This window comes from Henckelia pumila, chromosome 3 (genome assembly GCF_033568475.1).
Source record: "Henckelia pumila isolate YLH828 chromosome 3, ASM3356847v2, whole genome shotgun sequence".
Lineage (NCBI taxonomy): Eukaryota > Viridiplantae > Streptophyta > Magnoliopsida > Lamiales > Gesneriaceae > Henckelia > Henckelia pumila.
The window spans coordinates 99,961,561-99,987,618 of record NC_133122.1 but is presented as its reverse complement, the minus strand read 5'-3'; the positions used below and the strand labels follow the sequence as shown (position 1 = coordinate 99,987,618).

The following is a 26,058-nucleotide window of genomic DNA, read 5'->3' as shown; positions in this document are numbered from 1 at the left end:
GTAATGCCAACACCGGCGCAGAAGTCAACCGCCGTCGAAGCTCACATAAATTCTCCTCACACTCGGAGGACCACTCGAAATCCACACCCTTGCGGGTAAGCTGCGTCAACGGTCGAGCTAACTGAGAGAAGTTCAGAATGAAGCGACGATAATACCCTGCTAGACCCAGAAAACTACGGATCTCAGCAACTGTCGTCGGACGCGACCAATTAAGTACCGCTTCAATCTTTCTTGGATCAACAGAAATCCCCTCCCTGGATATGATATGGCCAAGAAAGACCACTCTATCCATCCAGAACTCACACTTACTCAGCTTAGCGTACAACTGCTCATCTCAAAGAGTCTCCAGTACCAACCGCAAGTGAGAAACATGCTCTTCCGTATTACGCGAATACACCAAGATGTTGTCAATGAAGACCACGACAAACTTGTCCAAATACTCCCTGAAGACACGGTTCATCAAATCCATGAATATAGCTGGCGCATTAGTCAAACCAAATGGCATCACTAGGAACTCGTAATGCCCATAGCGAGTACGGAATGCAGTCTTGGCTACATCCTGATCACGGACTCTCAACTGATGATACCCAGATCTCAAGTCAATCTTGGAGTAAACTGACATCCCCTGCAGCTGATCGAACAAGTCATCAATACGAGGCAACGGATACTTGTTCTTCACAGTGACTCGATTCAGCTGCCGATAGTCAATGCACAGCCGCATCGACCCATCCTTCTTCTTTATGAAGAGAACAGGAGCCCCCCAAGGAGACACACTAGGACGAATGTACCCCTTGTCCAAAAGATCATGTAGCTGATTTTTCAACTCACGCATCTCTGACGGAGCCAGACGATACGGTGCTCTAGAAATAGGCGAAGTACCCGGCATCAACTCTATGCCAAACTCGACTTCCCTAGCAGGAGGAAAACCCGGAATCTCATCAGGAAATACATCTGGAAATTCATCCACAACAGGAATGCTCTCTATCCCAATACTCTCAGCGGACAAATCAACTGCATAAATAAGGTAGCCTTCCCCGCCAGACTCTAGAGCTCGACAGGCTCTCAAAGCTGATACCAAAGGAATCGGAGGTCGCGCTCCCTCACCATAGAAAAACCAGCTCTCACTTCCCTTTGGATGAAGGCGTACTAATCTCTGATAGCAGTCCATTGAAGCTCGATAGGTAGTCAACATATCTATTCCCAGAATGCAATCAAAGTCATCCATCGCCAGGACCATGAGATTCGCTAATAGAATGTTCCCTTCGAACTCTAAAGGGCAACCCATCACTAGACGCTTAGCCAAAGCGGATTGGCCCGTTGGAGTAGAAACAGACATCACTACATCTAGTGCAATGCATGGTAACTTATGCCTCTTAACAAAACGTGCAGAAATGAAGGAATGAGATGCACCAGTGTCAATAAGTACAAGAGCAGGTATACCATAAAGCAGAAATGTACCTGCGATGACTTTCTCATTCTCCTCCATAGCCGGATCATGTCTCAGGGCAAACACCTGGCCAGAAGCTCGTGGCCTCAAATGAGAACTCCCAGCAGACTGTCCCTGCGACCTCTGCTGTACGGTGGCCTGAGAACCCGATCCTGAACCAGATCCAGAACCGCCTCCCCCAGAAAGTGGACAATCTCTCCGGATATGACCAGTCTCTCCACAACGGAAACAAGCTCCAGAAGCTCTGCGGCACTTGTCGGATGGATGGTTCTTCCCACAGTGATCACACTTGTCCTTCTTACCGTAACGGACAACACCTCCTGAACCAGAGGAAGAAGAAGATCCAGACTTCTTGAAAGTTTGGGCATGGGGACCCAAAGAACTAGCAGGCCTTGACTGAGGGAAAGACCTGTTCCGCCGAATGCTGTCCTCCGCCTGGTGACAATGGCTCACCAAACCCTCGTAGGACATGTCGTCACCAACCGCCACACGGTCATGGATCTCAGGGTTAAGGCCCTGAAGGAACAGATTATACTTCATCTCTGAGCTATCAGCAATCTCGGGGCAATAGGATAGCAGATCAAAGAACCTCTGCTGATACTCATCGATAGACATGGCTCCCTGTCGCAGACTCAGTAGCTCGCCTGCCTTTGACTGATGGAGTGCAGGAGGAAAATACCGCTTTTGGAAAGCTGTGCGGAACTCGGCCCAGGTGGCCACTCCTCTCGCCGCAACAAAAGGTGCAGAAGTAAACCTCCACCACCTGCGTGCACGCCCATCCAGAAGATAGCCAAGGGTCTCCACCTTCTGCTCCTCGGTGCATTGGAAAGTCTGAAAAGTCGTCTCCATGCGGTCTAACCAGTTCTCCGCATCCTTCGAAGACTCGCCTCCAACTAAGGGCTTAGAACCCATAGCTAAGAATCGACGCACAGTGAAACGCTCGTCATCATGATGACGATGACGCCGTTCTCGACGAGGCTCCCGGTCGGCATCACCCCAACGCCCACCAACACTGCCATGAGAACTCCGATCGTCACGATTTGATATCTACAAAAATACCTCAAGATGAGACTAAATCCCAAGAATTCTTTTGCATGCTCTGATACCATAAATGTAGTGACCCTTACCCGGATCACCTACTAAACAGAACTTAGGCATGCAATTAACTTAATTTAAACAGATATCAGAATAAAACTGCGGAAACCATAAATAGTTTACAACCCCAAGTAAAGGAATCTGTAATTTATCCAATAATATACAACCAAATCGAATAGCTGTATAAACCCAAAACAACAGTAATAAAACATAAGCGAAGCTCCAGCTGGCCAACCACTGACTAGCCCCTCCTGGATCCACCCTCCTCGTCCAATCGCAAACCTGCCCCATGGAATAGGGTGTCCAGAAACACTGAGTACGAGACGTGAGCATAAAACGCTCAGTGCGAGAGTATGAGTATACATGCATGCAAAGTGAACTCCCTATAGACTCGAGGTCAAGGATCAGATAACAAAGACAGATCGGGCCCTGGTATGTAGCACGCTGTGCCGTCGCTTCAGGAGGTGGCTCCCATACCGAGATAACCGTGGATACGCCGGACCCAAATCGATGGAAGTCCATCCACTAACAGGATAGGGTACAACCCTACTAACAGACATCTCGAAAGAGATACAGCAAGATGCAAATGAATGCAGCATAATATCATGGCATATAGATCATGCAGTCACATAATACATGCATACTCAGTCACGATATCTCGAACAGTACTTTCGTACCTCAAAACAGTGCAAGCTCTACCAACTCTAGGTCCACGCCTATAGTCTGCTCTACACTGCCAAATGATACTACTATCATTAAAGTGCTCTAAAAGCCTTAACTAAGCTAATGCATACTCCTAAATATTTACAGGAAGCAAAAGCTATACCTTCGTCCGTCGTTAGCCCTTTGATGTCGGTGCCTCCAGAACTTGGGCACAACTCCGCTACGACTACTGAACGCCTCGCCGACCTCCGGACCAAGCCTAAGAAGACTAGAACAGCTCCAAAAGGACTAGAAAGGAAAGGAGAACTCGGAATTGGCAAAAGAAAGTGAAGTCTCGGCCTTCTATTTATAGACAACGATCGGAACTTCCGATCCTTGATCGGAACGTCCGAACCTCGATCGGAACGTCCGATCCTGCCATTGGAGCTTCCGAAGATCCTGATCTTCCACGTGTCAAAATATCACTTGTTGACTACGGATAGGGGTGATCGGAGCTTCCGGTCCTGATCGGAGCTTCCGATCGTGCCACACGTCATGCCTGACGTAATACCGATCGGAGCTTCCGATCCTGTTCGGAGCTTCCGATCCTGATCGGAGCTTCCGAACTCTACCCAAGTAATTATGATTAATCCCTTAATTACTGATTTTGGTTACGGGCTACTACAGAGCCAGACAATACGGTGCTCGTGAAATAGGCAAAGTCCCTAAAATTAATTCAATACCAGATAGTTTTCCCCGTCAGACTCCAAAGCACGGCAGGCTCTCAATGCATATACTAGTGGCATCAGGGTTCGCACTCCCTTACCATATAAAAACCATCTATCACCACCAACTTGGTGAAAATGTACAAATATATGGTAACAATCCACTGAAGCTCGGTACGTGGTCAACATATCAATTTCCAAAATGTAATCAAAATCCTCCATCGCTAATACGATGAGATTTGCCATCAAAACATTTCCCTCAAACTCTAAAGGGCAACCAACCATTAGAAACTTAGCCAACGCAGACTGACCCCTCGGTGTAGAAACAGAAAGTACTACACCTAGGTTAATGTATGGTAACTTATGATGCTTGAAAATTCGAGCATATATGAAGGAATGAGATGCACCAGCATTAATAAGAACAAAAGTACGTATACCGCATAATAGAAATGTACATGCGATAACCCTCTCATTCTCCTCCATTGCCTAATCATTCCTTAATGCAAACACCTGACCAAAAGTACGAGGTCACAGATTGGATCCTCCTGCAGATTTCCCTGGAGGTCTCTGCTGTATGGTGGCTTGAGAACCAGAACCAACTCCCCCAGCCTGTGGAAAATCTTTCTTCAAATGGCCAATCTCCACGCATCGGAAACATGCTCTTGTAGCCTTACGAGTACACTTGTCAGTTGATAGGAGTCGTTTTTGTTCGTTATTTTGCATGTTTTGTGTTTGTTTTGCATTCGTTTCGGTTACGTTGTGTTTGTTCCTTACCATTCTTGTTCTGTTTTGTTGTTTTATTGTGCTTGTAGTCACTCCTCTGGTTTATTTATTTGTACTGCAGAAAATCACTAGGAAATGCTGATTTATAGTGAGAAGGCGTTGCACGCATGCGGCCATGAGGAAAGCAAGAGAAGGGCTTTGTATTTCTGGAAAAAGACAAGGCGCTCGAGCGGCACTTTTCTACCGCCCGCGCGCACTCCCGTTTGATGAAAAACCCTCGAGGCAGAGCTCAGGCGCTCGGGCGGCACTTTTCTACCGCCCATGCACACTCCCGTTTGAAGAAAAACCCTCGAGGCAGAGCTCAGGTGCTCGGGCGGCTCTTTTCTACCGCTCGGGCGCCTGCACGTTATTTTGGGAAATATTTTATTTTGGGTAATTGGTTTGACGAGGACTCTTGGGCCATATAAATAGGATGTTATTAAACAGTTTTGAGGGTTGGACACACGCACAGAGACAGGAGGAGGCGGCTCTGAATATTGAAGATTTCTCATCTCCGTTGGGAGTTTTTCTCTTCATATTTTCTGAATTTTTATGTTAAGCATTGTTTTTAGATTGAATTTTGTAATGACGTTCAGTAGCTAAACTTATATTTTGTTGGAATCAAGGGGATCCGAACCCGGAAACACTGTAGTGTGATTGAATCACTGGACGTATTGAGATTTGATTTATGTTATAATTGATTTTATCATGTGTTTTTCTCTATGTTGATGATTAGCTACCCTTAACATAGATTCGTAAATTGTGAATTGTTGTCGAGAGATGGGTTCATAATTAGGACGAATGATAGAATCCATGAACTTAAAATATGAATAGAGATATGGTATTTAGTACATGTTGATAGCCATAGACCACCAGGTTGAAAGCTGTAGAATTCATAGAACGCAAAGCAATCAGTCATGATAAATAATTAGAGAGATTTAATTGTTTCACTGATTTGATTAGTTTGGCATAACCTCGAGAGAGAGTGTCAATGTTATAGGGATTTCTGTCAAACTTATGCGCATTAATTAAGTTCCAATCGTCCAGTTCAATTAGGGGGAAGGTGAACCGAAATTCCAACAAAATACTTTCAAATTGTTATTTCTTTTGGTGGTGCAAATTGGTTTCGTGATTGTGAAATTTAAAATTATTTACATTGAGTTCTAAGTGTTAAATGTTAGATAGAATCCAAAATCAAATTTTTGATACTTTGTGTAGTTAAAAATCAAAGAAACAAATTATTATCGTTTGGTCCCTGAGGACGATACTCGTACTCAGTACATCTTATTATAACTTGAATCGTGCACTTGCGATTATTTCGACTGGAACTGAGAGATTTTTAGAGCAAATTTAAGTGTTAGTATTCCGTCGATCAAGTTTTTGGCGCCGTTGTCGGGGACTATTGAGATTTTAATTTGTTTTATTTTGTTTTTCTCTATTACAATTTTAATCACTCTTTTCCATCTGTGAACTGCAGGATTCTCTTGCAGTGCATGAGACACTCATCTGAAGAATTAGTGCCTTTTGATCCAGAAATCTAGAGAACTTTTCACAGAAGAAGAAGAAGGCAACAACAAGAAGAAATGGAAGAAGAACAAGAACAACCAGTTTACAGATCCATGATGGATCTCGCCTTACCAAACATCGAAAGTTCTAGACCAAGCATCATCAGGCCAACTGTAGCGGCAAATCACTTTGAGATAAAACCTGCTATTCTTCAAATGATTCAGAACACACTTCAATTTAGCGGGACTGTCATTGATGAACCCTATGTGCACCTCACAAATTTTCTGGAAATTTGTGATACATTAAAGATACAGGGAGTTTCTGATGACGCTATTCGTTTGCGTTTATTCCCTTTTTCACTACGAGATAAGGCGAAAGCATGGCTGACAAATTTACCTGCAGGTTCCATCATGACTTGGGATTATCTGGCGAAATCTTTCCTCACCAAATACTTTCCACCATCTAAGTCAATGAAACTAAGAACTGACATCACAACGTTTTTCCAAGGAGAACAGGAAATATTTTATGAAGCATGTGAGCGCTACAAAGATCTACTAAGGAGATTTCCACACCACCAATTACCAAATGGTCTTGTGGTACAAACTTTTTATTATGGTCTTTCTCACTCTAATCGTACCATGTTAGATGCAGCTGCAGGTAGAAATTTACTGCAAAAATCGTCAGAGGATGGTTATGAATTAATTGAGGAAATGGCATCTAGTAGCTATCACCCTTTATCTGAAAGGAGTGCAGCCCAGAAATCTAATGGGATTCATCAGGTTGATGCATTCACATCAGTGGCCGCTCAACTTGAAGTCATGAACAAGAGAATTGAGGAACTGAGTATAGGAAACTCTGTGATGCGAGTTCAAGAAGTATGGTGTGAAAAATGTGGTGCAGAACATTTCACGAAAGACTGTCAAACATTTTCTCAATCAGAGGGAGTTATGGCAAGTCACATGAGGAATCAAAACCGCCCAAGGAATTACCCATTCTCGAACTCCTATAATCCAGGGTGGAGACAGCATCCAAATTTCTCGTGGAGTGGACAGAAAAATAAGCCATATGGGAATCAGAACTACGGCAGACAGCCTCAAGAAGGGAAATCGAGTTTAGAGCAGATGATGCAGCAATTCATATCATCTACTGAAACCCGGATGCAGAATCAAGATGCTTCGATAAAGAATCTGGAGAATCAGATAGGGCAATTGGCCAAAACAATTTCCAGCAGAGATCAGGGTACCTTGCCGAGTGACACGGAGAAGAATCCGAAGGAGCAGGTAAAAGCAATCGAATTGAGGAGTGGGAAGACAGTAGAGCCTGCACCATAGGTCGAGAAAGAGCCAGAATTGGCTACATCAACAAGAATTGCAGGTAAGTCATCTATCCCAACACTTTCACCCACTTCACAAGAAAAAATTGTTGTGCCACCACCTTTTCCTGCAGCCCTGAAGAAGGCAAAACTAGATTCTTAGTTTGGAAAATTCCTAGAAGTATTCAAGAAATTGAATATTAATATTCCCTTTGCCGATGCACTAATGCAAATGCTAAGTTATGCAAAGTTCTTGAAAGAGATCCTCTCCAACAAGAGGAAACTGGAGGAGCATGCAATGATTAGTCTGACTGAGAATTGCTCAGCACTGGTGCAAAATAAAATCCCATTAAAGCAAAAAGATCGAGGGAGTTTCTCTATCCCTTGTGTGATTAATGATATTCAATTTCATAAAGCTTTATGTGATTTGGGTGCTAGTATAAATCTAATGCCTTACTCTGTGTTCAGGAAATTGAGCTTGGGAGAACCAAAGTCCACCAGAATGTCGTTACAACTGGCAGACAGGCCCATCAAATATCCACGGGGGATAATCGAGGACGTGCTTGTAAAAGTGGAAAAATTCATCTTCCCCGTGGACTTCATGGTGTTAGATATGGAAGAGGATTTGGACATGCCACTCGTATTGGGTAGACCCTTCCTGACGACAGGAAAGGCATTAATAGATGTCCAGAAGGGGGAGTTGTTGTTAAGAGTGGGAGAAGAGAAAATTTCGTTTGACGTTTTTAATGCTTTAAAATTTTCTCAGAATAATGAAGAATGTTTTCAATTAGATGTAGTGGACTCACTGTTATTTGATTATGTGCAGGATACTTTTCAGGAACCATTAGAAGCTGCACTTATCTCTGAGCAAGTGGACATTCTCAGTGATGGAATTGAAGAGATGACCGCATATTTGAATGACAACCAGTCATGGAGAAGAGGTGGAAAGTTTAGACTTGAAGACCTTGGTGACCGGAAGGATTTAGTTCTCCAGAAACCAATCCTTGAGGAACCACCTACTGTGGAATTGAAACCATTACCTGTCCATCTCAAATACATGTTTTTAGGTGAGAATGATAAGTTACCTGTTATAATATCGTCCTTTTTGACCGGTGAGATGGAGGCCAGACTAATGGAGGTGTTCAAGAAACACAAGAATGTGTTTGCCTGGAAAGTGGCGGATATCAAAGGAATCAATCCATCCTTATGCATGCAAAAGATTTTAATGGAAGAGAACATCAACCCATTGGTCCAACCACAAAGGAGATTGAATCCAAAAATGCAGGAAGTTGTAAAAGCTAAAACGATCAAACTTCTGGATGCAGGTATCATTTATCCTATATCTGATAGTCCATGGGTGAGTCCGGTGCAGTGTGTACCAAAGAAGGGGGGAATTACTATCATACAAAATGAGAAAAATGAACTGATACCCACTAGGACAGTTACAGGTTGGCGTGTGTGAATAGACTATAGAAAACTAAATGACGCAACCCGTAAGGATCATTTTCCCCTCCCCTTCATTGATCAAATGTAAGAGACTGGCTGGGTATGAGTTTTACTGTTTTTTAGATGGGTATTCGGGATACAATCAAATAGCGATTGCACCTAAAGACCAGGATAAAACGACTTTCACTTGCCCATATGGTACGTTTGCCTATAGATGTATGCCTTTCGGGTTATGTAACGCTCCTGCTACTTTTCAGAGGTGCATGGCTGCCATTTTTTATGTTATGGTCGAAAAGTTTTTAGAAATTTTCATGGATGATTTTTCTATTTTTGGTAAATCTTTTGATGCATGTCTGCATAACTTGAATTCTGTTTTAATGAGATGCGAGGAGACAAATTTGGTACTGAACTGGGAGAAGTTCCATTTCATGGTGATAGAAGGTATAGTATTGGGTCACCGAATTTCTGAGGAGGTGATCAAGGTGGACAAAGCCAAGGTGCACGTTATTCAAAATTTGCCTCCACCTACGACAGTCAAGGGAGTCAGAAGTTTCCTGGGCCATGCCGGCTTCTATCGGCGGTTTATTAAGGATTTTTCAAAAATTTCCAAACCCATTTCTTCTTTGCTAATGAAAGATGCCCCTTTTGACTTTGATTCAAATTGTTTGCAGGCCTTTGAAGTGTTGAGATAAAGACTGGTGACTGCACCAATACTTACATCACCGAACTGGGATCTTCCATTTGAAGTCATGTGCGATGCAAGTGACTCTGCTGTTGGCGCAGTGCTTGGACAACGAATAGGCAAGGTATTCAAAACTATTTACTATGCTAGCAAGACTCTTAATGAAGCTCAACTAAATTATGCCACCACTGAAAAAGAGTTGTTAGCTGTAGTATTTGCATTGGATAAATTTCATTCATACCTTGTACTCTCAAAAATCACAGTATACACAGATCACTCTACTATTAAGCACTTGTTGGCAAAGAAAGATGTGAAACCTAGACTGATTAGGTGGATCTTACTTTTGCAAGAATTTGATTTAGAGATCAGGGATAAGAAAGGTGTTGAAAATGTAGTAGCTGATCATCTATCTAGATTAGAATGCATTGCTAATTGTGAAACAAATGAGATAGATGACATAGATGATTGGTTCCCTGATGAAAAACTTTTTTCCATAGAAAGTTCACCATGGTATGCTAATTTTGCGAATTATCTAGTCACAAGCACACTCCCACATAATCTGTCTTTCCATCAGAAGAAAAAAAAATTATCAGATGTCAAGCATTATTATTGGGAGGAACCGTTTTTGTTTAAAATATGTGCTGACTCAATGATCTGGAGATGTGTGGCGGAAGGAGAAATGCAAAGCATCCTCAGTCATTGTCATGATCGTGAGGTAGGTGGCCATGCTGGGCCAGTCAAAACAGCAGCAAAGGTACTTGAATGTGGGTTCTATTGGCCCAATCTCTTTAAGGATGTGCGCTTGTTTGTATTATCTTGTGATAGATGTCAATGGACAGGTAATATCTCAAACCGAAATGAAATGCCTTTAAATAATATCATTGAGTGTGAGATATTTGATGTATGGGGAATCGACTTCATGGGACCATTTCCAATTTCTATGACAAAAAAATACATTCTGGTCGCAATCGATTATGTTTCAAAATGGGTAGAGGCTGAAGCTTATGCGAAAAATGATGCACAGGTTGTACTGAAATTTTTGAAGAAAAATATTTTTAATCGGTTTGGTACACCCCGTGCAATCATTAGTGATGGTGGCACCCACTTTTGCAATAAACTTGTTGACAAACTCTTAAAAAAATATGGTGTCAAGCATAAAGTCTCTACCCCATATCACCCCCAGACCAGTGGCCAAGTGGAAGTGTCCAATCGAGAAATCAAACAGATTTTGGAGAAAAGTGTGAGTACTAATCGGAAAGATTGGGCACTTCGACTTGATGATGCCTTATGGGCCTATAGGACCGCGTTTAAAACACCTATAGGCACTTCCCCTTATAGACTGTTATTTGGAAAGGCATTTCATTTACCTGTTGAGTTAGAACATAGAGCATATTGGGCTACTAAGACCCTAAACTTTGAATTTACTGCTGCAGGTGAAAAGAGATTGTTGGAGCTTAATCAACTGGAGGAATTCCGCAACAGTGCTTATGATATGGCGGTTTCGTACAAAGAACGAACCAAGATAATACATGACAGGCGCATTCGTCAGCGGGAATTCAAGGAAGGAGATGCTGTCTTGCTATTCAACCCCCGGTTGAGGCTGTTTCCCAGGAAACTAAAGTTTAGGTGGTTAGGCCCCTATAAAATCACCAGAGTGTATCCATCGGGGGCCATTGCGATCAAAGATGCCAGAAATGAGTCTTTTACGGTCAATGCTCAAAGGCTTAAGCACTACGTGGGGGGTGACATGATTACATGCCGGTCATCACCACATTGACTGACCAAGACTAGTTTGGGGAGGAAGAAAAGTCAAGCTCTCGACTTTAAATTGAGAACTACATTCTAATTTCTCTTTTATTTAATTTTGTTTTTGTTCGTTTTAGTTTTAGTTTTTTTTAAAAAAAAATAAATAAATAAATAAATAAAAGAAAAAAAATTTTTATGCGCTAGGACGGTTGTTTTTCGCCGCCCGGGCGCATCCCTTCTGTTTTCATGTTTTTTTTCAAAAAAGGGGGGTGCGCCCGAGCGGCTATTTTCTGCCGCCCAGGCGCATCCCTTCTGTCCAGTATTTTAAAAAAAAGGGGGGTGCGCTCGAGCGGCTGTTTTCTACCGCTCGGGCGCATCGCGCAGACTCAAAAAAAAAAAAACCCGATCCCCCTTTCATTCTTTTACAATTCCCTTTCTAATTCCTCTTCCTAATCCTAATCTCTCTTGCCGTCTCTCTATCTCACTCCATACTTCTCTTTATTCTCTACAATTCACAGGTCCATCAATTGATTCTTCAAGCTTCGTACACCATGGCGCCAAAGAAACAAAAGATTGCCACTTCTAGGGCTACCCCATCCAACATCATAGATGGGAAATTCATCTCGGAAGAAACTAAGGCGAGGTATGAGGCGGCCAAATCTAATAGGAATCCAATTGCAGAGAGGGGATTCAATCTCTCCGAACAACGCACCGCCTCCCTTGGCATCGTGGCTCGAAGATGGACCAAATTTTGCCGACAACCTCTAGCGGCGATTGTCCCCTTGGTACGAGAGTTCTACGCCAATGCCGTTGAGCGTACAGATAGCACGGTTTTCGTGCGGGGTAAGATGGTTTCTTTCACTCCTACCGCTATTAATGATTTTTTGGAAACTCCGGATGTGGATGATAGCCAATTTCAAGCATTTAAGGATAACCTGGATTATAATGAAATTACTAATGTTCTGTGCTATGATGGAAACGTTTGGAAAGACTCAGTGAAATTTGTGTCTTTTAAAGAAAAATATTTGCGGTTGGAACCGGCCTTGTGGTATGCTTTTCTGACTCACAGATTAATGCTGGTATCCCACACCAATGAGGTGGTGATGAGCAGGGCGGTGCTGCTGTATGCCCTGCACAAGCAATGGCCGCTCAATGTCGGACGGATTATCAACTGAGAGTTGTACACGTCCATTCGCACTTCCAACATTGCGATATTCTTTCCGACCATTGTTTCTGCACTTTGTGTGCAAGCTGGTGTCCCAACCAGGGACGACGAAGAATGGTTGCACCCAACGCAGGAGGTGGATGACACTATTTTGAGGGCGAAAAAGTTGTTCCGACTCAGGGAGTTTACATCTGATGGCCGGGCACGTTCTGGACCCGGTCAATCATCGAGGAATGTGCTTAAGCCACCCCCTGCTCGACGCACCATGAATGAGACACTAAGAGAAATTTCTGCCTGTGTGCAACACATGAATAAATGCCAGGAGGTGAATGCAGCCCACAACGAATCTACCAATGCCATGATGCGAGGGATGCTCGCAAATACTGGGATGGACCCTGCAGCTTATCCAGTTCCACCGCCGTATCCTCCGCCCTCCCCATTCCAATATGCTTCGCTGCTTCGGGATCTACCCAAAGACCTCGATGAGGAGGATTCTGATTCAGACCAGGGGAGTGATTAGTGTTTTTTTTTTGTTTTTATGTTTCTTTTTGTGTTTTTAGATTTGGTGGTGTCAAGTAGCATTGGGGACAATGCTCGTCTTTAGTTTGGGGAGGTTGTGTCTTTTGTGTTTTCATTCTGTTTTCATGCTTTTTGTTCGTTCGAGTCGTTTGTACTGTTGTTGCAAGTGTTGTGAATGAAACCAAAAAGCCAATGATAAAAAAAAAATAAAAGAAAAAAATAAATATTTTTTTTAGTTTTGAATCCATGATCATCTTCTTTGCTTGACAAATAGTTTTGAACTAGTACAACCAAGTCGATGAATAGATCTCTAAACACTCTGTGAGGTATACTTGAATCTGAAGTTGAAACATACAAACTTGGATATGATTGAGGCAATTTGTTTGATCTTTGGGCTTAAACTTTTTCGTGAATTATCCTTAGATGCCCAGTTGAGCCTTCACGTTTATATGAGCACGAGAGGTGCATAATCTGAAGCTTGTTTTGGCGTAATCATCACTTACTACTGATGATTCTCTTTTCTGCACTGATTGAGATCTGTATGAGTTAACTGTGAATTGAAATTTGTCTAGAACAAGTTCAAACATCCCTTGAGGCACAATACGGGTATACTGTGATTTAGGAGTGATATAGGCAATTCTTTCTGAATTATGTTTGTGCCTTTCAAACCACCCTTGATTTAATGTGTCCCTAGTGCCTAATTTGAGCTTAATAGAAAACGAATGGCATGCGTGAAAACGTGTGGTAAACCCCCATTCGACTTTGTTCAATATCCTATAACTTCTACCCATAGCTTAAACACTCATTCCTACCTTGTGGGGAGTAAATTGAATGTAGTTTATTTTTGTTTATGCTCCGAATGAAAAATTGAGATTGGAATGGTGTGTTGGTTGTGTTCAGTACAAAAGAAAGAAAGAAAAAAAGTGGTGGAAAATAAAGAAAGAAAAGAATGTTGGCAGAAGGCAAGTGAAAGAAAAGAAAAATTTGGAAATCAATGAATGAGAAGAGGTGCGAATTTGTGAGTCAAAAGGAGTAGACTGTAGAGAATGATCATCATTTACTCCCTCTTTGAATTTTTGTCCTTCATTTGGAGCCATTAACCTAGCCTGGCATTATAAGCCGAATAAGACCTATTGACCGAGTTACAGTTGCCCAATATACTAGTGGAGAGAGGTTGTAGAAATTTTGCTGATGGACTATTGATAGACACGGATAATGAATGTGGATTCTTGACCAAAACACGCACACATTATTTTTCGTTGAGTTATACCAGTTGTGAGTGTGTGTATCATTGAATGTTTCTAAATCTTGATCCCAGTATAACTGAAAAAGTCCTCATGATCTTAGAATGTGTGAATTGAATTCGGAGTAGAGTGTTCCAAAAACGGAGTTGTGAGATTCTTAAGTTTGCAAGGTTTGCTAGTTATTGTTAAATTTTTTTGTTTTAAAAGGTCAGCATGTTGATATGATTGGATTGGTTTCTGTTGGAAAAAGTTTTGAGGCTTGAGAAGGTTGATTTTACCTACTTGTATCGTCTTTTTGTTGTTTCTTCATGTTAGAATTGTCACCTATTTTGCTCGAGGGCGAGAAAAAGGTTAGTTTGGGGAAGTTGATAGGAGTCGTTTTTGTGCGTTATTATGCATGTTTTGTGTTTGTTTTGCATTCGTTTCGGTTATGTTGTGTCTGTTCCTTACCATTATTGTTCTGTTTTGTTGTTTTATTGTGTTTGTAGTCACTCCTCTTATTTATTTATTTGTACTGCAGAAAATCACTAGGAAATGCTGATTTATAGTGAGAAGGCGTTGCACGCATGCGGCCGTGAGGAAAGCAAGAGAAGGGCTTTGTATTTCTGGAAAAAGACAAGGCGCTCGGACGGCACTTTTCTACCGCCCGCGCGCACTCCCGTTTGAAGAAAAACCCTCGAGGCAGAGCTCAGGCGCTTGGGCGGCACTTTTCTACCGCCCATGCGCACTCCCGTTTGAAGAAAAACCCTCGAGGCAGAGCTCAGGCGCCCAGACGGCTCTTTTCTACCACTCGGGCGCCTGCACGTAATTTTGGAAAATATTTTATTTCGGGTAATTGGTTTGACGAGGACTCTTGGGCCATATAAATAGGATGTTATTAAACAGTTTTGAGGGTTGGACACACGCACAGAGACAGAAGGAGGCGGCTCTGAATATTGAAGATTTCTCATCTCCGTTGGGAGTTTTTCTCTTCATCTTTTCTGAATTTTTATGTTAAGCATTGTTTTTAGATTGAATTTTGTAATGACGTTCAGTAGCTAAACTTATATTTTGTTGGAATCATGGGGATCCGAACCCTGAAACACTATAGTGTGATTGAATCACAGGACGTATTGAGATTTGATTTATGTTATAATTGATTTTATCATGTGTTTTTCTCTATGTTGATGATTAGCTACCCTTAACATAGATTCGTAAATTGTGAATTGTTGTCGAGAGATAGGTTCATAATTAGGACGATAGAGATATGGTATTTAGTACATGTTGATAGCCATAGACCACCAGGTTGAAAGCTGTAGAATTCATAGAATGCAAAGCAATCGGTCGTGATAAATAATTAGAGAGATTTAATTGTTTCACTGATTTGATTAGTTTGGCATAACCTCGAGAGAGAGTGTCAATGTTATAGGGATTTCTATCAAACTTATGCGCATTAATTAAGTTCCAATCGTCCAGTTCAATTAGGGGGAAGGTGAACCGAAATTCCAACAAAATACTTTCAAATTGTTATTTCTTTTAGTGGTGCAAATTGGTTTCGTGATTGTGAAATTTAAAATTATTTACATTGAGTTCTTAGTGTTAAATGTTAGATAGAATCCAAAATCAAATTTTCGATACTTTGTGTAGTTAAAAATCAAAGAAACAAATTATTATTGTTTGGTCCCTGAGGACGATACTCGTACTCATTACATCTTATTATAACTTGAATCATGCACTTGCGATTATTTCGACTGGAATTGAGAGATTTTTAGAGAAAATTTAAGTGTTAGTATTCCGTCGATCATCAGTCGGATGATTTTTACCACAATGGTTACACTGACCCTTCCTTCCAAAACGCATCACTCCCCCAGATCCGGAGGAAGAAGAAGAAGACTTCTTGAAAGATATAGCACGGGGAGCCAAAGAACTCGCGGGTCTAGACGAGAGGAAAGAACTGTTACGCCAAATGCTATCCTATGCTTGGCGACATAGACTAACTAGTCCCTCATAAGTCATGTCATCGCCCACAACTACTCGATCATGGATTTTTGGATTAAGGCCATGGAGAAACAGATTATACATTGCCTCAGTGTTGCCAGAGATCTGGGTACAATAGGGCAACAAATCAAAGAACTTTTGTTGGTATTCATCAATCGACATCGAGCCCTGCTTCAAACCCAGCAATTCACTGGCTTTCGCCTATCGGAGTGCGGGAGGAAAGTATAACTTAAGAAAAGTTGTGCGGAAGTCTGGCCAAGTAATAACTCCTCGTGTTGTGATGATAGGTGCGGACGTAGATCTTCACCATTTCCTAGCACATCCTTCTACCAGAAATTTGAGAGTCTCCATCTTCTGTTCCTCAGTACAACGGAACTCCTTGAAACTGCTCTACATACGTTCTAGCCAGTTCTCTTCATCCTCTTGAGTCTGTCCTCCAACTAGTGGCTTAGGACCCATCTGCGTAAATTGATGCATACTAAAATGCCTGCGATCATCATGGTGGTGCCTCTCATGATGCTGACGATATCCTTGATGATGTCCCTGAGCATCTTCATCACCCCATCGTCCAACTCTACCATTACTACTCTGATCATCCTGGCCTACCATCTACAAGACAAGCAACGATTGACATGATCAAAATCTATATCCCAAGATTACTATGCATGCTCTGATAACATAAATAAAGTGACCCGCGCCGTGATCACCTACTAATCAAGAGCTTAAACATGCATTATAACTTAAATAAATAAAGATCAGAATTAAGCGGATAACATAACCAAATACAATCCCAAGGAAAGGAATCTGTAAATACTTATATATACAACCATATCAAAATAGTGTATCAAAACATAATACTTAAAACCCCACTGGAACCTAACTCCACCACATCTGCCATCCTGCAACTACGATCTCCCAGAGCCTTCTGCTCCATCAAGTTTGAGAAATGCTCCGTGGAATAGGGTGTCCAAAAACAATACGAGGACATGAGCATAAAACGATCAGCACAAGAGTATGAGTATACAAATATTATAAGTGCATGAATGCAAGTGATCTGGATACCAAGACACGAGGGTCAAGAAACAAGCTCACAAGCCGAGCCCAGGGTATATCGCATGTTGCGCCATCGCATCAGGAGGTGGCTCCTATACCCAGTGGATAATGATTACCTGATACTAGTACTAGTGTCCAACCATAACGGTGATGTGATATAAGACTTACGTATCCAACCATCCACTACTCGTAGGGTGAGCGCCCTACTACAGGATATCTAAAGGATACATGATCAATATGTTCATGGATGAAGCATAATATCATGACAGATATATGTAGATAAAAGCATTTCATATAATCAAATAAACCATGCAAACACATAATACATGCACACGCAGTCGGGATATCTCGAACATTACTTTTGTACCTCTGTTAACTAGGCAAGCTAAATCAGCTCTATGTCCAAGCCTATAGTCCACACTATAATGCAAAATACTCTTGCATCATCATCTTATTTTAAAAGACTTAACTAAGCTATACCATACTCTCTATTTACTAAAAGGATCCAGAGCTATACCTTTGTCCGTCGTTAGCTCGCTGATGACGATTGCCCTAAAACTTGGGCACCACTCTGCTGCGACTCTGGAGTACCTCGCCAACTCCTAGACCAAGCCTAGGAAGGTTTGAAATCACCCCAAAACACCTAGAAATACCAAAGAACCGAGAGAGAAAGCTAGAAAAGTTGTGAGAAATTTGATTCTTGGATGGCCTATTTATAAGCGGAGATTGGACGATCCGATCAGGGGGTTCGGATGCTCCGATCTCTGCATGCAGACCACGCCACTTCATGCACAGTTCGGACGCTTTGATCTCAACTTCGGAGGCTCTGAACAGCTGCGTGTCCGATAAGTGTTGACACCTCATCAACTACATGGCCTAACCGAGATCGGACGCTCCGATCCTGGTTTGGACGCTTCGAACTGTAGTGACCCTTACCCGGAACACCTACTAAACAGAACTTAGGCATGCAATTAACTTAATAAATAGATATCAGAATAAACTGCGGAAACATTACTAAAATTACAATCCCAAGGCAAGGAATCTGTAAATATCCAAAATAGATTATACAACCAAATCGAAAGCTGTATCAACCCAAAACAACAGAAATAAAACCTAGGCAAAGCTCCAGCTGGCCAACAACTTCCTAGCCCCTCTTGGATCCACCCGCCTCATCCAATCGCAAAACTGCCCCATGGAATAGGGTGTCTAGAAACACAGAGTACGAGATGTGAGCATAAAACGTTCAGCACGAGAGTATGAGTATACATGCATGCAAATGAACTCCCTATAAACTCGAGGTCAAGGATCAGATAACAGAGGCAGACCGGGCCCTGGTATGTAGCAAGCTGTGCCGTCGCTTCAGGAGGTGGCTCCCATACCATAATACAAGTGGATATGCCGGACCCAAATCGATGGAAGTCCAACCACTAACAGGATAGGGAAAAACCCTACTAACAGACATCTCGAAGGAGATAGCTCAGTATGCAAATGAATGCAGCATAAATCAATGACATATAAACCATGCAGTCACATAATACATGCATACTCAGTCAAGATATCTCAAACAGTACTTTCGTACCTCAAATCAGTGCAAGCTCTACCAACTCTAGGTCCACGCCTATAGTCTGCTCTACACTGCCAAATGATACTACTATCGTTAAAGTGCTCTAAAAGCCTTAACTAAGCTATTGCATACTCTTAAATATTTATAGGAAATAAAAGCTATACCTTCTTCCGTCGTTAGCCCTTTGATGTCGATGCCTCCAGAACTTTGGCACAACTCCGCTACGACTATCGAATGCCTCGACGACTCCCGGGTCAAGCCTAGGAAGGCTAGAACAACTCGAATACGACTAGAGTAGAGAGGAAATCCGGAATTGGCAATTGAAAATGAATTCTCGGCCTTCTATTTATAGACAACGATCGGAGCCTCCGATCCTCGATCGGAACGTCCGAACCTCGATCGGAATGTCCGATCCTGCCATCGGAGCTTCCGAAGATCCTGATCTGCCATGTGTCAAAATATCACTTGTTGACTTCGGATAGGGGTGATCGGAGCTTCCGATCCTGATCGGAGCTTCCGATCCAACCACACGTCATGCCTGACGTAATACCATCGGAGCTTCCGATCCTGCATCGAACCTTCCGATCCTGTTCGGAGCTTCCGAACTCACCTTCGGAGCTTTCGAACTCTTCCCAAGTAATAATGATTAATTTCTTAATTACTGATTTTGGTTACGGGCTACTACATTCTCCCCCACTTAAGATATTTCGTCCTCGAAATCAGATCTTAAGTACTGAATGTAATACAGAAATCAGAAACATTCTTTATTCAAATCAAACGTTTACAGAGTTTGCAACTGAATACAAATTAAAGAATGAAATCAAAACAACTCAGGATGGTCTTCACGCATCCTGTCCTCAAGCTCCCAAGTAGCTTCCTCAGTGCCTCGGCGCTGCCACTGAACTAAAACCAAAGGAACGACTTTGTTCCACAAAACCTTATCCTTAAAATCCAGGATACGAATAGGTTTCTCAACATAAGTCAAATCCTTGATCACCTGAACCTCAGACTGCTGCAGAATATGAGACTCATCCGCCACATACCATCGCAACAGAGATACGTGGAACACGTCGTGAATACTGGAAAGATGCGGTGGCAAAGCTAGTCGATAAGCCAAATCGCCAATGCTCTCCAAGATCTCAAATGGACCGATAAACCTGGGAGACAACTTGCCCTTAAGGCCAAATCTGAGAATCTTGCGGAAAGGTGACACTCTCCGAAACACTTTCTCCTCGACATCGAACTGCAAAGGCCTACGCTTAGTGTTAGCATAGCTAGCCTGACGATCTTGTGCAGTCTTAATCCGTTTCTTGATCTGATCAACAATGTCTATCGCCTGCTGGATAAACTCAGGTCCCTCAGCCTGTCTCTCCCCCACTTCTTCCCAGAAGAGTGGAGTACGACAACGTCGTCCATACAACGCCTCAAAAGGTGTCATCCCAATGCTAGTATGATAGTTGTTGTTGTACGCGAACTCGATCAATGGCAAATGATCCTGCCAGGCTGAACCAAAATCCATGACGCACGCTCTAAGAATATCCTCCAAAGTACGGATAGTGCGCTCTGACTGACCATCGGTCTCCGGATGATAGGCAGTACTCAAACTGAGAGTAGTACTGATAAGTGTATTTTATACACTTAATTTAGTTATGAGTTTTATTGTTAAATGTTTGTTTCGAGCAGATTTATGCTGTGTTGTGTTGTTTTTGTGCTTGCAGAGAATTATTGAATTTATTTGGAAAAAGTGATGAAAAATGAGAATTTGTGAAGAAGAAGAAAAAGTTGAAGAAAAGAGAAAAGAAAAGACTAAAAGAGAGAAGAAAGGAACGTATAGTGTTGGGCTTTCTTTAATGGGCCAATCTTATCAGCGCTCCTTGTTAGCGCTTCTTCAAGAGCTATCGCGTTGTTTCTATTTCTCTGGGAGAATTGAAGTCGAGATTTAGGCGCGCTTGCACCGTTCTTAGAGCGCCCGCCCCGATCGATATTTGAAAATTTTAATTATTTCGGGCAATAAATTCTTGGGCTTTTTGTGGGCTTTTGCTGAGCGATATAAAAAGATTTTTGTCAAACAAATTTGAGAGGGGGAGCCGCCACACACACATTAGGATATCAGAGAATTGATCGTGATTTGCTGAGGATTTTCTAGAGCTCAATTGAAGAACGAAGACGAAGTTCGATAGTTCGGACACGGCGTCGACGACGGATTTGTTTCTTATCTTTTATTTAATTCTGAACATGTTTGGATTCATGTTTTATTTTATTCAAAATTTTATTATGAACTAATTTTTATAGTGTAGAGGTCGGATGGAACCTGGTGTAGACGCTTTTATGAATTTTTGATTTTATTGAATTGAGTTTCTTCTAGATTAATTGTTTTTTCTAGAATTGATTGTCTTTTCAATTATCTGATCAATAATTGATTTGTTATATTTATTTGAAATCATTTCTCGGAAGAGGGGATTTTGAATAGGACCTTAGAAAATACACTGTTAATTATTTATACAGCTCGGGAGAGTGTATGATTTTAACAGAGCTTTTAAAAAGAACATTGTTTTGTGATAGATCACTGCGATAAATTCATAATAGGGATATTGGAATTTAGTTGTAGTTGATAAACATTATTTGTTGCTCGGGAGAGGGAAATAATAAACGTAAGTGTTCTTGGTTATTAATTGATTGGAATTCATGAAGATTAATTAATTAGGATTGATTGTTGTTGAAACCAGGTGAAATCTATACCTCTAGACCATTTTTCTCTGATTGATTTTTAATCTGAAATTTGTGTGCGTGATTTTAAATCTCTTAATTATTTTATTTTTATTGCAAAGTTCTCAAAGTTTGATTTTCTAGATAAATTTTGGACTATTTTAATTACAAGTACTAAATATTTTTATTTTACTCCCTGTGGGATCGATATCTGAATTAATCACTATATTAAAACTTGACACTCGTACGCTTGCGAAGAATTTTCACAACAAGTTTTTGGCGCCGTTGCCGAGGAGTAAATTTTGATTATTTTTTAGTCTTTTTACCAATTAGTCTAGATTTTAATGTAGAGTTTTTTTTATTTTATTTTTTTAGTTACTAATTAAATTCTTCTTATCTTTTAATTGTAGTTTATGCGACGATCTCAAAGTGCTAATTCTCTACTGTTTGATCCAGAGATCGAGCGCACTGCACGTGTTTTAAGACGAGCTAGAAGAGAAGAAATTGAAAGAATGGCTGAACAAGAAGCAAATCAAGCTCCCCTAGTGCCAATTAAAGATCACTTCAGACCGACGATCCAGGCTCACTATTCTGGAATCGCTCGAGGAACTATCAATGCAAACAATTTTGAGCTGAAGCCTGCATTGATAAACATGGTTCAATCGAACCAATTTAATGGGAGTGCCACAGCTGATCCTCATCTGCATCTCAGGACCTTCTTAGAAATTACTGATACGGTAAAATTTAATGGTGTTCCTGAAGATATTATACGCTTACGCTTGTTTCCGTTTTCTCTCAGGGATCAAGCCAGAAGTTGGTTGCAATCACTGCCGCTTGGAAGCATCACTACTTGGGAGGTGATGGCAGAAAAATTTCTTGCAAAATATTTTCCTCCTGCCAAAACCACCCAACTGAAGATCGAGATCAGCACCTTCCGGCAGATGGACACTGAACAGTTATACGAGGCATGGGAAAGGTATAAAGAATTATTAAGACGTTGTCCTAACCACAATTTTGCAGATTGGGAATAGATCGAGTGGTTTTACAACGGACTGAATGCGCCTACAAGGATGAATGTCGATTCTGCTGCTGGAGGTACTATATTTGCGAAGGATCATGTTCAGGCTTATGATATGTTAGAGCAGATGACGGTCAACAGCTTTCAATGGCCATCTGAGCGTGTGGGAGTCAAGAAGCCAGCTGGAGTGTATGCAGTGGATCCTCTCACGTCCATCACTGCTCAATTATCTGCACTGACTACACAGGTAGCTTCTTTGAATAAAATTAATGTTGCAGATTCCATTGGAGTTGAAGGATCACATAACCCAGAGGAAGTTAATTATATTCATCCTAATGGCTACCGAGGTTATGGAACGTACAGAGGTAATCTATTCCCAATACTTTTCACCCTAATTTGCGGAATAATGAAAATTTTTCATATGCTAACAATACTAATAAGGGTGATGGTAAGCCATCTATGGAGGATGTGGTTAGTACTTTTGTGCAGGAATCAGGTAAGAGGATGGCGAGAACTGAATCTCGACTTGACAGTTTGGAGACGCACATGGCCAACATGGGTGCAGTGTTGCAATCCATGGAGACTAGTATTGGGCAGTTGGCGAACGCACTGAAGGACAACAATCGCGGCCAGTTCCCTAGCAATACTGAGGTGAATCCCAAGGAGCAGTGCAATGCCATCGAAGTGCGGAGTGCCAAAGACAATAGAGTCCAAATTCCTACTGTTTCGGATAAGAAACTTGAGGAAAAAGTTGAGGAGAAAGAGAAGGAGCTTGAGAGAGAGCCAAAACCGATGTACAAGCCTTCACTTCCATACCCGCAAAGGTTCAAGAAGAAAGCATTGGACGAGTAGTTTTCCAAGTTCTTGGATATTTTTAAGAAGATTCACATCAACATTCCCTTTGCTGAAGCTTTGGAGCAAATGCCGAATTATGCGAAGTTCATCAAGGAGGTGATGTCCAAGAAGAGGAGGCTGCTAGAGAACGAAGTAGTGAATTTAACGGAAGAGTGCAGTGCGGTGCTCCAAAAGAAGATGCCACAAAAGCTTAAGGATCCAGGGAGTTTTACTATCCCTTGCACTATTGGCTCTTCTTATTTTAATAATGCACTTTGCGATTTAGGAGCTAGCATTAATCTCATGCCCTTGTCTGTTTTCCGGAGCTTAGGACTTGGTGAGGTGAAGCCCACCATGATCGCGTTGCAGTTGGCTGATCGATCTATCAAATATCCGCTTGGAATCATTGAAGATGTTTTGGTAAAAGTAGATAAATTTATTTTTCCAGCGGATTTTGTTGTGTTAGATATGGAGGAGGATGCAAACATGCCCCTGATATTGGGGAGACCTTTCTTGGCCACTGCCGATGCCAAGATAGAGGTGAAGAGAGGTGCATTTTCGATGGGTGTGGACGGTGAGAGTGTAATTTTTAATATATTCATGAAGTCATCTAACACCCCTATTGAAAAATTATGCTTGATAGAGCCGGTTATAAAGTTGGAAGGTCGTTCAAAAGCCGACATTGCGGTTGATTTATCGAATGAGAGAGTGCCAAAACCACCAAAGAAGGCCACGAAAAAAGCAAAATTTAAAAGGCGGTTCGTGGAATTTATTTGGCGAGTGAAAGAGAAGGGAAAGATTTAATACCGGTGAAAGTCGGGCTGACGACTTTAAACCAAGCGCTACTTGGGAGGCAACCCAAGAATTTTATTTTATTTTATTTTATTTGTTTTTATTTTTAGTTTATTTAATTTTTGTTATTTAATTGTTTTAAGTATTTTTTTTAATTATTTTAAATTTTTGAGCTAATTTTTCTTAATTTTAAAAAATTTGCAGGCTCCAGAAATCTCAAATTCGAGCAAGGGGCGCGCCCACCCCATTTATTGGAGCGCCCGCACCTTACCTAGACGAAATTGGAGTTATTTTGCGACTTAAAGGCGCGCCCGCGCCACTCCTCTTGAGCGCCCGTGCGTCCTCTGCGCCACACTGATGCAAGAACAGCGCACTACCTGCGCTATCGCCCCTCTCCATTAGCGCTTCCCATAAGCGCAATCGCGCTACAAGCATCAACATTAGCTCCTTCATCATGCGCTAACGCGCTACACCGTGCGCAAACCCCATGCGCGTTAGCTCTCACACTTGCGCTATCGCGCTCCTTTACCACACCACATCAAGCACTATCGCGTGAGTGAATAGCGCATGATTAGGCGCTATCGCGTAATGCTTCATAAATTTAAAAGCCCACTCCAGAGTCTGCTCCTTCCAGACTTTAGAAATCACGATCCTTCGTTCGAGTCCATCTTTAAATCTCACATACTGGCACGATCATCGTAAATCTTCCACTCAACAAATTATCATCATCTCAAGGATTTTGATCTTGATTACAAGGCAGAGATTCTCAGAATTCGTCTTCCTCCATCTACGCTTGTCAAGAAAGGGGAATTTGGAGAATTTGGAAAATGTTCTTCTTGAACGGTACAAAAGATGAAATTTTATCTATTACATTTGATCCGTGATAAATGTTGTGATTTGCGGCTATTGGGTTGTCTGAGCTGGGTGTAGAGTACGTTTGATGCAGTGAATTTCTATATCATTTTATTCGTGCCTACCAAGTGTTTGTTGAATTGCTTGGGTTGTATTTGAACGTTGATGGAATTGTTTGGCGTTTAGTGCATTGTTTGAGGCATTTGATTTGAGTTGAATTATTGAGTTACAATGCCACCGAAAACCAAAGGAAAGGGTGCAATTTCTTCGTCCTCTGCTGGTTCATATGATAGACACAAATTTTGGAATGCCACAGCAGAGGAGTATTGTTTTGATGTAATGGAGAGAGGGATGCACAAAGAAAAAGGAATGAGTTTGAGAGAGCATAGTGCGTCGGCGTTAATTGAAGATAAGAGAAGAGGTTGGGAGACATTTGTTAGGAGTCCACCAGATGCTGTTATATCATTGATTCATGAGTTTTATGCAAATTTGATGGTCAAAGACGTGAATCTGAAAGTTCGAGTTCGAGGAAAATTGGTGCCTTTTGATAAGAGTACAATTAACAATCTCTATGAAATGCCGGATTTGGACATTTCAGATGATGAGTATGAGGTATTTAAGAATGAGTCATATCCAGAGAATATTGTAATTCAAACTTTGTGTCATGATGGGGCGGAATGGAAGAGGAATGCAAAGGATGAAGCTGTTACATTTCCATCCATCTTTCTTAGAAGAGAAGCGAATAATTGGCATGAGTTTGTGGCTGCCAGAATTTTGCCATCTGGGCATACATCTGATGTGACTAAGGTTAGAGCTGGTCTTGTGTACTGCATTGTCACTGGAAAATATGTTGATGCTGGGAGGGTGATTCAGGAGTCTATTATTGCTACAGTTAGGGGTTCCTCGACTATCAGTTTACCCCACTCGTCTTTGATTACTCAACTTTGTCGGTTAGCTGGTGTTGTGTGGGA

At 41.7% G+C, this 26,058-nt stretch overlaps 1 non-coding gene across 1 annotated transcript; it reads right to left on the bottom strand.

The window, feature by feature from the left end:
* Positions 1 to 6,650: 6,650 nt before the first annotated feature.
* On the bottom strand, positions 6,651 to 6,757 carry LOC140894195 (small nucleolar RNA R71). The gene has a single exon (XR_012153741.1). It is a non-coding gene; the product is annotated as a small nucleolar RNA R71 (small nucleolar RNA).
* Positions 6,758 to 26,058: the final 19,301 nt, after the last annotated feature.